At 41.9% G+C, this 12,755-nt stretch overlaps 1 protein-coding gene across 1 annotated transcript in view; it reads right to left on the reverse strand.

Annotated features, from left to right (window-relative positions):
- The window catches only part of cmss1 (cms1 ribosomal small subunit homolog), a 28,544-nt gene that overhangs the window by 3,410 nt on the left and 12,379 nt on the right, over nt 1-12,755 (reverse strand). The window lies entirely within an intron of this gene.

Raw genomic sequence — 12,755 nt, forward strand, 5'->3', positions numbered from 1 at the left:
TGGTGATGTCGGACTACTAGGTATCTGCTTATGTGTGTCTGCAACGGGTTGATGGTTCAAGCATGTACATAGTACTGCTCGTCAAAACCTAATCAGAAGCACCAAAACAGGTATTTTATCATCAACCGCTGATGGGAAACACCTGCTGGGACTCACTGATGGGGGCGTGGCCAGTAACCCGTTCAGAAAAATTCCAACAACAGTTTTCTACCTTCAATGATTTAGTATTGAATTGTCCCTTCATGATTTGACACAACCTCAATAATCCTAAATCTTAAAGAGGACAGTCTAAAAGTATGGGTTGCAAAGAAAAGGACACACGTGGCTGTATTCTTTTAGCCATTTACAAAAGACGAACAATATATATAATATCGGTAGATAAACCTTTTCGATGCCTATATAGTGTAAAGATGATACAGGTTACGTGTGTTCCAAAACAGGCAGTTAAGAGGAAATTAATACATTTGTACCTAATATTACCATTACGTGTACAAAACAGCATTTTAATGAATTGACTCAAACTTCCTTTTATAATTTGCACTACAGAGCTGAAGTGAGACCTCTACTGAGCCATCAAGAGGCAGAAAAGCTTGTCCACGCTTTTGTTCCTAGTCGTTTTGACTCCTGTAACGCTTTGTTTACTCGCCTACCAAAAGCAGCCATTGTGAAACTAGACAATTCAGTTTTAAGAAAACCTAAACAGAGTTAATATAGCATATAACTCCTGTTTGACTTTAACTACACATTCCCTCCTTTATATTTTAGAATGAATGTAAAAGTCCTTAGTTTTCAAAAAAAGGCACTAAATGGATCCTAAGAACCGTAAGATCCTTACCAGCTGCTCCTAACTGTGCACAAGACCCACACATGTGTGGGTCTTGTAAAGTCTTGCAAAGTGTTCCATATGCATATGGAACACCTACAATACTGCCTAGAACTAGCAGTTGTCTATCAGTCTCATCTTTTATGATTTTACTTAATTGTTTATCTTTGCCAGGAGAATTGTGCGGTCCGTGAGTGAGTGTGCGTCTCTTGTCCGTCCATGGCTAATCTAGCATTCTGCTGCAACAAACTGCATGATATTTTGGGTTTGCCGTTGCATTGCTCAAGGACCTTTCATGGTTGTGGTGACTCAAGTTTCATCAAAACACCTTTTATTGCATGTTTTATACTGCCAATCCTTCACTACTACTGTGAGCTACCAGTACACACACACTGCTGAGTTTATTGCCGCCCCTCAGCCGCTTAGTGTACGAGACTTCTTACACGACAAATTGGAGCCGATTGCCTAAATACATCTTTTTTTTGTAAGTAAGTGTTTTGCGACGCCTTACAGCCCATTAGTGTCTCGATGGAGGGGTTAGCCAATTGTGGGTAGCATTCATTCAATCACACAATACAGCATTGCTCTGAATGTAGTTTGATAATAGAAATACAAACATCTGGCTTCCTTCTTGTGTATGCGTATAGTTTTTAAACTTCTGCTTTTTATGTTTTTGTTGCTCAATTGTAAAGCCCTTGCTGCTACATTTCTGTGCATGAAAGGTGCTGTACAAAGAAAGTTCATTCATTGATCGCTGGTGACGTGATTTGCTACCACCAAAAGTTGATTCTGTTTCAAGTGTTTTTTATCGCCATCCCTGCGGCCCCCATCGCCGCAACCCAAACACACTCGGCTCTGTTCATACGAATCTGGGGGACCGGTATGTTTTGCTGCCATGCCTGATTTGGTGTGAATGGAGCCCAACACCTGACGCCAGATGTTCTGTCTTCTGTCCTCTAATTTCCCATCACACAATCGATTGATCCAATCTTCATCCTTACACCCCTTTATTGTTGGTGTTGTTGTTTTTTTCACTACAACTCTTCCTTGGGGGCATTATAGTTGAGGACCATAAAAAAGAAAGGACAATGTGAAGGATGGCTCAGGGATCTTAGTCCACTCTTACTAGCAGTTCTTTTTTATTCTATTGTTCAATAACCACACCCCTTCTCCACATCATCCCTCACGCCAAGACCTTCGTCTTTATTTGTTCGTCATCTGTCCAGCCACACACTCCTTCTGCTGAAAGACCACTCCCACTATTGATGGGTCAAAGCAATCTATTTCCACTCTTACTGTGCTAGAATTCATCCCTTCCTCTCTCACGCTGAAGGAAAGTGAGGATACACAGGTGCCAAAGACCAGGAAACAGGAGGACAAACAGAAGAAGGAAGACTAATCACAGGGGAGGACTTCAAGATATTGGAGATAAATGGATTACAATCAAAGCAAAATCCAGGCCTATGACCAGTAAGAGGTCCAGGTCCACCTGTCCCGCAGCAGGCAAGTGTATATTTCTCTGCTGATGCTTGTATTTACGGGTAGGATTGGGCTTTGGTTTAAGCGTGTGGTTGCAGCTGTGAGTTTGAAAGGTATAAAAAGATTGTAACCAATTAGCAAATATTTTAAAGAACGCACCAAGGCAGCCAGGTAAAAATGTCAACGTAAAAAGTTCACCTTTCTAATATGATTGGCATCCTCGACATGCACAATTAATGTCACCTGACATGGCTGTTTTGTATTAAATGAGCTGTGAAATACACATCAATACAATAAGCCTGTGGGTTCAGAAGTGAACCAAAACCCTTGGATGAGTGAAAGCTGATGTGGACACTGATGTTAAGCCTAACGCACACTTTTAATCTCACCATTAGCACGAGAACAAACCTAACACACTGATCAAGGAGCCATTCAGCAACACTCTAGGAGGTGATGAGCTGTTTCAACACGTATTTAAATGTGATGTTATGTCGGGAATGACTCGGAATAATTCAGCAATTATAGGCTGCTAATACTCATTTAGCGCAACAGACATAACGCACATATTAGTACAGATATGGGTCAACAATATAACATCACAGAGGTTTATGAAGGCGTCAAGAGGGCTATTGTTTTCACCCTGTGAGACAGTACTGAAATAGCTCTAATGCCCACTAACAATGTTGTCTGAAACAAATATTTCCTGCTCACCTTTTTAATCCCAAACTACTAAATGAGTTCCCCTGCGTCACAAAGTGTGACATCTGTACTTAACCATTTCTGACAATTTCCATTTGGTGCATAAGTATCCGATTAGATATTTCAGTTTGACCAACATTTCCTGTACTATAGTATGGAAGATGAGAGAACATTACATGTCAATAAGAAGTTAGGGGTTATAGAAAAATAGCTTTGGGTTCTTCTATCTTTGCACATGCTCTCAAACAACATTTATCCGGAAAATTCTTAATTTATGAGGGCCCAATCTATTTAAAGTCATCATCCAATCTGTCTTCAATTAGCACTTGACATATTAAAGCCTTAAAAATGACTGGTGAGAGATACATATTACTGATTAATCACACGCAAAGTACACCTTTTAATAGCAACTAAACTGGCCTGAGGATGATGCGCATACCTGATCGATAATAAGGGTTTGAAGTGAGACACACAGGGAATGAGGCTCTACTGTGGTTCTATTCACCACTGCTAAAACAGCCCAACATACGACATACAATGTGTAACAAATTAAAAGGGAAACAAAATAAAAAGTAAGGGGATGGGCTGAACAGCTTCAGTTCTCTTGGTATAGTAAGGATGAACATCATTTATATATTTCTACATTTAATATTGACAGTGGCACTGGCACAGCACTGTGTAGACATTTCTCAGACTTATATTTACTGGGTTAAGATCTGGTGCTTGTGAAGAACTCTACTGATCCTTGTTTTAAAGGAGGGCTGTCCTCGACCAAAGAAATTCTCCGTCGACTAACACTCAAATCTTTTTTTAAATAATCAATTACAGGATTTAATCAACAGATCTGTAAATCTGGGTTTCTTCGCAAAGAATCACACAGAAGCACCACTTTAAATATTGGGTTTGCCAGAGATGTGCTCATAAGTTTCTTGGAAATAAGTCATTCAGCATTAACTTTTAGAAGAATCTGGAGGATATTATGTTTTTAAACTCATTCATTCAGGTATTTTCTTTACTTTGTCACACCTCTTTATATTGCATAATGGTTTGTAGCAGAAAGGTGAGAGGGAAGAGAAAAGACTTCTTCTGTACTTTGTAATCCTTACTGCATCATTTTGCATTCAGACTGATGCTAATGCAATACCTAGGGCAATATCAAATTCAATAGACTCCATTTAAACTGCAATACAAAATGATGATTAAAGGGCTTAAAGAATCCTTACACAGAGGAAGGATGAAAAGAACCAACAAATGAATATATTATCCAAGAATAAAAGGATGGTGAATGAATGGAGTCTAACTAAATGCATACCAGATAAATAAAACAGTGGAGAGGAACCGGGCTACTTCTTAAGTGTCTCAAAAAGAGAAAAAACAACAACTAGAGAACACTGATTGCACTTATGTCTTTGTCCATTTGGACTCTGATGAAGACACAGTACGAACAGACTAATGTGTCGACTCCACTATTAAAAGCTGCAAATCAATCAGAGTGCTCCAGTCCCTATTTTTCCTTGGAAGTGTGCTGTCCTCGAAGTAAAAAGCAAATGATTCAGCAGAATGCTGTGCGGAGAAGGCCGTTTAAAATGTTGCCTGCGGAGCAATAGATAATCTATGAGAAGGTCAATATCTCCAATGTGCCGTAAGCCTTGCCTCCGATATCCTCCATGCCACACTCACTCCAGATGGTGGACCCAGTAGGAGGAAACGAGTATGCTTTCAGTCGCATCAAAGGCAATGAGCTTGCAGCTCAGCTAACCATAAATCAATGAAAGTCAATGGCAGTAGAGAGGGCTCAGATGTAGGGAAATGGGGCAGCTCGGTCATCTTTAATGGTTGATCAATAGAGGTCACTGGTTTTAATGGGTGGTCAACGTCGCTGACTAGATGTAAAGGGGATCAAATCGACTGGTGCCAGGAAACGGTTTCAGTTTCAGATAAATGGCACTCCGATTTGGTTATTAGGTTTTAAGGGCGATGGCGATTGTCCGTGTAAACTGGCACTGTGCCTACACAACTGATTAAAACTGTGTCGGCCATGACCTCAGAAAAACTTTTAAATCATCAAAACAGTTTACTCTATTAGTCTGATTAAAGATACCACTTTGGGTTGCGGGAGGATAAAGGGTCACTTATCCCCCTATACAGGCCAAACGCAAAAAAAATGATGCAATATTTGTGTTGTGTGCTTCTAAAAAAACAATATGATACTTTCCATGAAATCAATTCGGCGCTTGTTTAAAACAATCAATAACTCATCTCAAGACATGTAGTATTGACTGACTTTGGGAGTGGTGCATGTGGTTGTACCAGTTGTTGGTTTTGGAGGCCTGCAGTTTCCTCTCTAAAGCCACAGTTTGAGCATGTGTTATTGTTAAATCAATGGGGACGTTAGGCTGCATTCACAAATTTAACAAGCAGGCCAAAGCGGCATGGCAGCGAGGCAGAGAGGAATACCATTCTGGTTACAAATGCATTGGCTTCCAACACGATCCTGTACAGCCCATTCAGTCCATTGTCATTTTGACTTTGTATCCAATTATTTAGTTCCCTGTAGATTGCCATGTCGCTAATCCAGGGATTTGTTTTTACACTGGCTAACTGAAGTGGAAATAAAGATGAGGTTGAATCCACGGAGGATTCACACGGTCTTGCCAAATTTAAAAGCTTGCCCAATGAGGGATGTAAATAATTGTTATTTGGTTATCCTTGTTCGGCTTTGTCAGGACACTTAACCAGAGCTTGGACATGATACAGTGCAGGAAGGTAGTGTCACCAGCAGGAGGAGTATTGGATGCACAGTAAACAGTGCAGCAACAGTGATTAACTATTTAAGATTCTTGCGACCATATTTTGGAGCTACAAAGCGGGACATTCTGTACAACTCGTGTGACAGACATTGTGTGCTACACACATTCTATCTCACACACAGACTCAAATCGTATCAAATTTAATCTGGATCAAATTATTTTCAATTTCCCCATTCATTGTTTTACATGAATATAAAGTATACAATAAAGTAAGACCTTGAATTTAAGCATATCAATTCAATGTCTTGGTGTGTGGACATATGCGAGTATTGTCACCTATCAACTGGTCCTTTTTTTCTTTTACAGTTAAAGCAAACGTCTATGATCTGACCTCTGATGTCTGCCTCTCAGGAATTTTATCTCAGAAGAGTGGTAACTCAGAAAAAGTGAAGCTAGACTTGTTTCAGTGTCAGCCTTCATGTCCAATGCATAATTCATTTTCTTAGATGGTGAAGTCGCCCTAACATAAATTGGGTCAGTGACATTCAGTCAAGCCAATCCTAGATGGCAGCATGTGATAGGAGCTCCTGATGATGTCGCACAGGAGGTGCTAATCAGAGACATGAGGTTATGTAAATAACCCAAAGCTCTTAAGCTTTCACAAGATCCGAATGTGGAAACCCTTTTCTCCCCTTGCCAGCATATTGCAACTTAGGTAATGGGGGATACTGTTCTTACCTTTTCCTCATTGTTGCATCCATTCCTCCCTTGTTCTTTTCTAAATTCCCCCAACAACAGGTATCGTACGGATGGCGTCTTTCATTCCCTATCCAAGGCAACAAGAGACTGTGATGCAATAAATGTGGAATCTAACATCCGATCTACGCGGTTAATTGTGTTTGTGTGTTAAGTGCACGTCTGTCCCAAAGCACGGAAACCAGCGCAGACAAAATCAACGATCAATAAATGGTAGGAATTTCACATCTTTGTTCTTCAACGAGCTTCTGCCAAGAAGTCCTCGTTCCACATAAATGTATAAAAAACTTCCAGTGGACAAACATTACATCATTACAAAACACTGTTGATCAGATTTCCCGACAACACTGATGTAAAAACGGCTGTTCTGCTTTCCATTTGATTTATTGGCATTAGTCACTATAATGTAGAAGAGACCACATACAAGGACACAAGTCCTTCAAAACATATGATCAAATGCGTCCATTTGGAAAGAAGACCACAAGAAAAACTACATTTATTGAGATGGTAGGTCTAATTTCAACTGTCTAGTTACTATAAATACAACTTAAATATTATACATTTCAGAAAAGTGCCAAGTTTATGGCAGCACAGTACTGCATTACCTTATACTGTTAAAACTGTTTTTTTTCCCCTCAACCTCACTTTTATTTTAGTTCAACAACCAACACCACTATTATCTAGACTTCAAAGATCACTTGAATACTGACAGGAGGAAAATATTGATTCCAATTGCAGCGCTGGGTTCAGATCATAAGAATCTGTATCATAACAAAATGTTTGTATTCTTTCATCAACCCCACACTCAACATTTAGTAGTTGTGTAAACCATGAGCACTTTAAAACAGCGCAGACAGCAGGAGCACTGCCACATCTGGCACTTAAAACTTATCGATGTCAATAAAAGGGGAGTTGGAGCCATACTCAAATATTTAACATTTTCTGTCATGCACATCAAACAAAACACACCCAAATAATGAAAGGGAATGCTGTTTAAGGCAGAAAATAACTATGTTTATCAATCATCTTTGCACTTTGTAAGACATGCACAGTTGCTGCAAAAAGTCAACATATTTACAAGAGCATTCTTTAGCTTCTTAATACTTCTCTGGTAGCATTAATGAGCGCATGTTGACAGTCAAGACAAAGTCAAAAATAGCTGGCTGAAAACTATGGTAACATGAACATAATTCAATAGTGTGACACTTTAAACAGAGGGACAAAACAGTTGCAGTAACTGGTGGTTGATCGTCATCTAATGCTCTCTGTCTTTCTGCTAAAGTCATCAGCGTATGAAGCATTTCCCAATATGTGCAGCCTCACCACACTCATAATCATAAAGTACAACAGCAGCTTTCTTGCTGACAAAATTAATTCAGGGGCTGTTCAACATCTCCAGCTCTCTCTCTCGCCAGTTAGCTGCATCATTTCTCTGTTACAACACTCTTACCAGCCATGCCCGCAGTGCTGTGCTCGCGCCAAAGCATACATCAGCCATACAGAGTGCGTATTGCAAAGTGCCGAGCCAACTTGACCCTGGAAACTGGAAGCCAAAGAGGACTCCAGGGCATAGACTGAGCCAGCGTCCCATGACAGGTGGACATAAAGTGGAAATGAGCTGCTCATGGAGAAGGAATTGAGCAGTTGTTTCAAACCTAAACTACCTGGGGGCCATGGGCCAGGTTGTTTGCTCATGTTGCTCACTTATTCTGTGAAGATACCAACTGTGTGCATGTGTAGACCAGGTTTGGATTGTTGGAGAGTTATGGGAGTTTTCTTTTGGTGATTGTTAATGTTTTATTCTGAGGTCAGCCGGTGCCCTTTTGAGCTAGACAGGGGCAGGCAGGAGGGACGCAGGCATGCTGCCCTGGGTCCTGTTCGGATAAATAAACAGAGGTGGCCAGCCACATGTCCGACTGCCAACCTGCCGGCCAGCCGACGGTCCTCAGTGGAGGCGACCCTTGCATTATTACGGCAGACTCTGGGCCTGAGCCAGAACTTAGATTTAGAGGTATTTTCACATGCCTGGCATCACGTGGGAGTGTGTGTGTGTGTGTGTGCACGTGCTTGTCTAGACACTGAGCACGCTAAAGACGAACACAGTCTGACCAATGCCATCTGTGGGTGTGGGTGTGTGTGAGAGAGAGAAAGAGTGAGCATAGTGAGGTGTTCAGACACCATCACCATTAGTCAATTGAAGGCCAAGAGCAAGGACACAGAGGCATGAGTCTTGGCTTGACTGCTCACATTAACGGCACCTTCACGGGCAGAGAAAAGAAATAGAAATGGCCCCGGGCCACCAAAGAAAATACAGTACCCGCCAAAGATCACCAGCTCACATCAGCTCCACCACACGTCGTCATCTTGTTCTGTACCAAACCTGAACTAAATCTATTTAAGCTCACTGATGAAGGTTCTCTTTCATTCTAAACCTCAACTATTTTATTTATTTAAAATCTGGGCCCCCAGTGAAATTAAACCAATAAAAGATATGATAATTTTAGTTAATGTAGTCAATTGTATTAGGGAGTAGTCCTGTGCTGTAGGGTGTGGGGAATATAATTCCTGAGTACAGCAAGTTTTGATAGTTTAAAAGTGACCTCATGAAAACTCCTCAGCAATTGTGTTAAGAGCTTTCATCATCCCTTCCTGTCGCTGAAAACAAGTGGAGTAAAAGGAACGCAGGGACAGCTAAGACAGCTTCATCCGTCTCCGTGATTGATACCGAGAGGGTAAGGGGAAGGGAGGGAGGCTGAGATCGTCACTCTCCTTCCGCACAGAGGCCAAGAGAAAATACTTCCATGCAAACACAATCTATTAAGTAAGCCAACACTCTCACAGGGATTCAATAGCTGAGGGAGAGTATTGGCTACAGTTTGAACCAGCTCAAAAGGCTGGCTTTCTGTTTGGTGTTATTCTTACACAATGTGTGTCCCTTATGTACGAGTGTTGTTCGTCTTGTTTAAAAGAAACTCAAGGTTGGTCTCAAACCATGTTGACAACAAGCAGATGCCGTCTGTGCGTATGTGTGCTTTCGTAAAAGAGAGAATGACGGAGACAAATAGAGCGGGGGAGAGAAGAAAATAGTCACATTGCTTTTCCAGAATTTCTCAGAGGAGGTCTTAATCACAGTCTTAAAACAACTGCAGAGACATAACAGGCCTCCAGGCATTTTTTTAATACTTCACTTAATTGCTTTTTGCAAATGCCCAAAAAGGTGGAAAACACAAGGGCCTAACTTATCCAAACAAACCAACAACTCGGGAATCAGAGGTGTTCCCAGACACGGTGAGAGCTTGGACAAGAGAAGCAGAGCTGACCAGCAGAGAGATTACATCATCCTCCACTAATATGAACTTGCTTGCTTTCTGTCTCTAAATATGGGATGAGAACACTAAGTCAGAAAAAAAAAACTGGCTAGCTAACACTGTTAAGCTCATGTACAAAGTAATGCCAGGCGCAGGCCTATCCATTTCAGAAACACTAATAGTGATAATAAGACGCCTTCTGATTGTGGATTAACCCACAAAAGGTTTATATAATCTGCATCAGACGTTCACTTATGAAAGCCTCAAAATAACCAATTGTACTGTCAAGAAACCATGTATAATCAACTTTCTTTTTAGAGGACTTTTCATTCAAGGGATGTTATGTCAAGCACAGTGCTTATTAATGGGGAAAAACAAGGGCAGTAGAAAATACAATAAGGATACTTTGATCTAAAGCACATGTACGTTGGTGAACATGTTCAGCTGTCATCTCCAATAATGTATCCCTTTCCAGTTCCTCCTAGGTGAACTTAAAGCCATGCACCCACTTGGTAAAAGCGTCAAAATGGTTTCTTGGAATCAAGATGATCAAAAGAAACACAACTCGAAGCTTCCCTTCCACCCCGTGCAGCCCCCAAAAATCCCTTTTCGGAGGGCCAACGAGCGAGACACGAGGGAGAGGTGGGAGGACAGACACACAAGAGAAGAACTGTCCCGTGATGACTTGCTGTTTCTGCTCAGTATCCTGGAGGGAGAACTACAGGTGGGATCTTTTCGTCTCTTCCCGCACACACACTTTCATTCTGTAGCTGAATGTAGATCATGTGACACACAAAAGTCACGCAAACTGTTAGTGAGTTGCTGCAGCCGTCATGAAATACGGAAATTAAAGCCAGTTGTTCTACTGGAATGTTTGACACTCTAGGCCAGAGATGAGGTAATCGCTGTGTTGAAAACAGAGAACACTGATGCAGCTCTACCGGGGGCCCGATATGGTTTCAGCAGACCGGAGAAGGTGCTCCGTGCCCTGCAGAGAGACTCCCTACGGGCCCAGCAGGACCACCTGCAGGATGTGTACAAAAAACCCATCGCTGAGGTACCAACAGGGAGAAACCAGACACCATATGGAGCGAGTGCTCAAACTTAATGAGGGGAATGCATTACTGTCCGACATAAGAGCATCTATTACGCCTGCATCGTTGCACAATTGCACACATTTGTTACCTTGTACTACAGGTGTTACATGCGCTGGATCTACTCTTCTGCAATAATTAGAAAATCTGTAAATTTGTTCAGTTTTATTCTATAGGATGGGAGAAGAAGTTTCCAATAAAAACTTTTGGAAGTAAAGTCTTGGATTATCCAAAGTAACCTGTACATTGTTTCAATAACATTTAATTACTGCACAGGAATACTCTTATCTGAAAGCTAAAAAGCTATCTGAATGGCTACATACTCCTACCTAAGTGAAAAGAAAAAAGCATTTTAGTGTAATTTGCTTGACATCTTTAAAAATGCGCTTTACAGTGACAGGACCTTCACTTGCCAAATTGACATACTATGTACGTGGGGAAGATGTTGGTGTACCTTAGTAAAGGTACACCAACATCTTCCTCTGCACATCTCTGCGTTGTTTCCCCCCTAAGCTCAACAACTTTGTGGAGGCCCAGAAGCGCTCCTCTGAATGGATGCAGGAGCAGCTCCTGGAGGTGTCCCGCTCTCACGCCGGAGCCCTGCACAGGCTTGAGGAGCAAGAGAGGAGCCACAGGGCTTTGATCCATAAGAGCAACTGCCTTACCACCCTACTGGAGGAGGACAGAGAGAGGTTGGTGCACCAAACCCTAGAGGTTCAGATGACCGCCGAAGCAAAGGCAAACATTGATATTCCCACTGACTTGGTAGCCTGCGTTGAAGCTACACTTGTAGAAACATCCGTGCCTTTCAGAATCCCTCCCGATGTAAAAGAGGTGAGGATTTACAGCTGGCGTAGAAGAGGCTAAGGGATTAAAGTATTTCAGCACACTGGAACAAGCCAGATCTGAGCCCTGTGATGTACACTTGTGCAGGCTTAAATTCTTTACGTCTATGTTGGTCCATAATGCTCTCCATGGTAGAGTGGGAGAGCAAAGGCTCTCTCAGCTGCTGTTGTTCTACCACCCCAAGGGTATGTGACCTCAAGACTGTACTTAGGAGTTACTCCACTAAGACACCGTCCCTTACATTCTGGACTTGGTTAGACCTTGCGGCCAGCCTGGCTCTGTTCACTCTCCCTTGTAAACACATAAACATACACTCACATGCAATTACATGTACAGTCTAAATTGGCACCCTACTGCCCAATTCAACAATACCACACAACACAGGATGAGGCCTAATTCTAAACCAAGTAAATGGGCTGATGGTTCGCTTGTGGGTAAAAAAAAACCCATTCCCTTCAGAAATAGAGAGCACATTCAGATGTGGCTATGGGTATAGCTAAGTCCAACATGAAGGAGGTCACTGGTTCTCCTATGCAATTTGAGGCCCACAACGGGGCCGCTGTGTTGAAGTCCCGGGTTGTCTCGGCTCATGTACCACCAGAGTCCACTCTGTAATCTAGCTGTGTAGAGACGGGACCCGCACTGGGATTGCAGCCTTGGGAGGAGACTAGTTGTCTGCATCTGTGTGCCAAAGTGAAAAGGTTTACTGACGCGCACACACACACACACACACACACACACACACACGTAGAGGAGTGATTTAGTTTACTAGAATTCTGTCTCTTCAAATACAATGTGGAAACCCTAAACATGCACACATAACGGCTTTGTGGTTCATCTTGTCCTAATGATGATTCATACATGAGTAGACAGCATGTCTGTGGTGCAGTGTGAACCCTGTGTGGCTCATACATTCCAGCCCGTTTGAACAAAGAGGATTTTCATCTCCTTTATCAATTCCTTTTAAGAAAATCGTCAAAAACATCACACTTGAATTTGT

Source organism: Taurulus bubalis (assembly GCF_910589615.1).
Source record: "Taurulus bubalis genome assembly, chromosome: 15".
NCBI lineage: Eukaryota > Metazoa > Chordata > Actinopteri > Perciformes > Cottidae > Taurulus > Taurulus bubalis.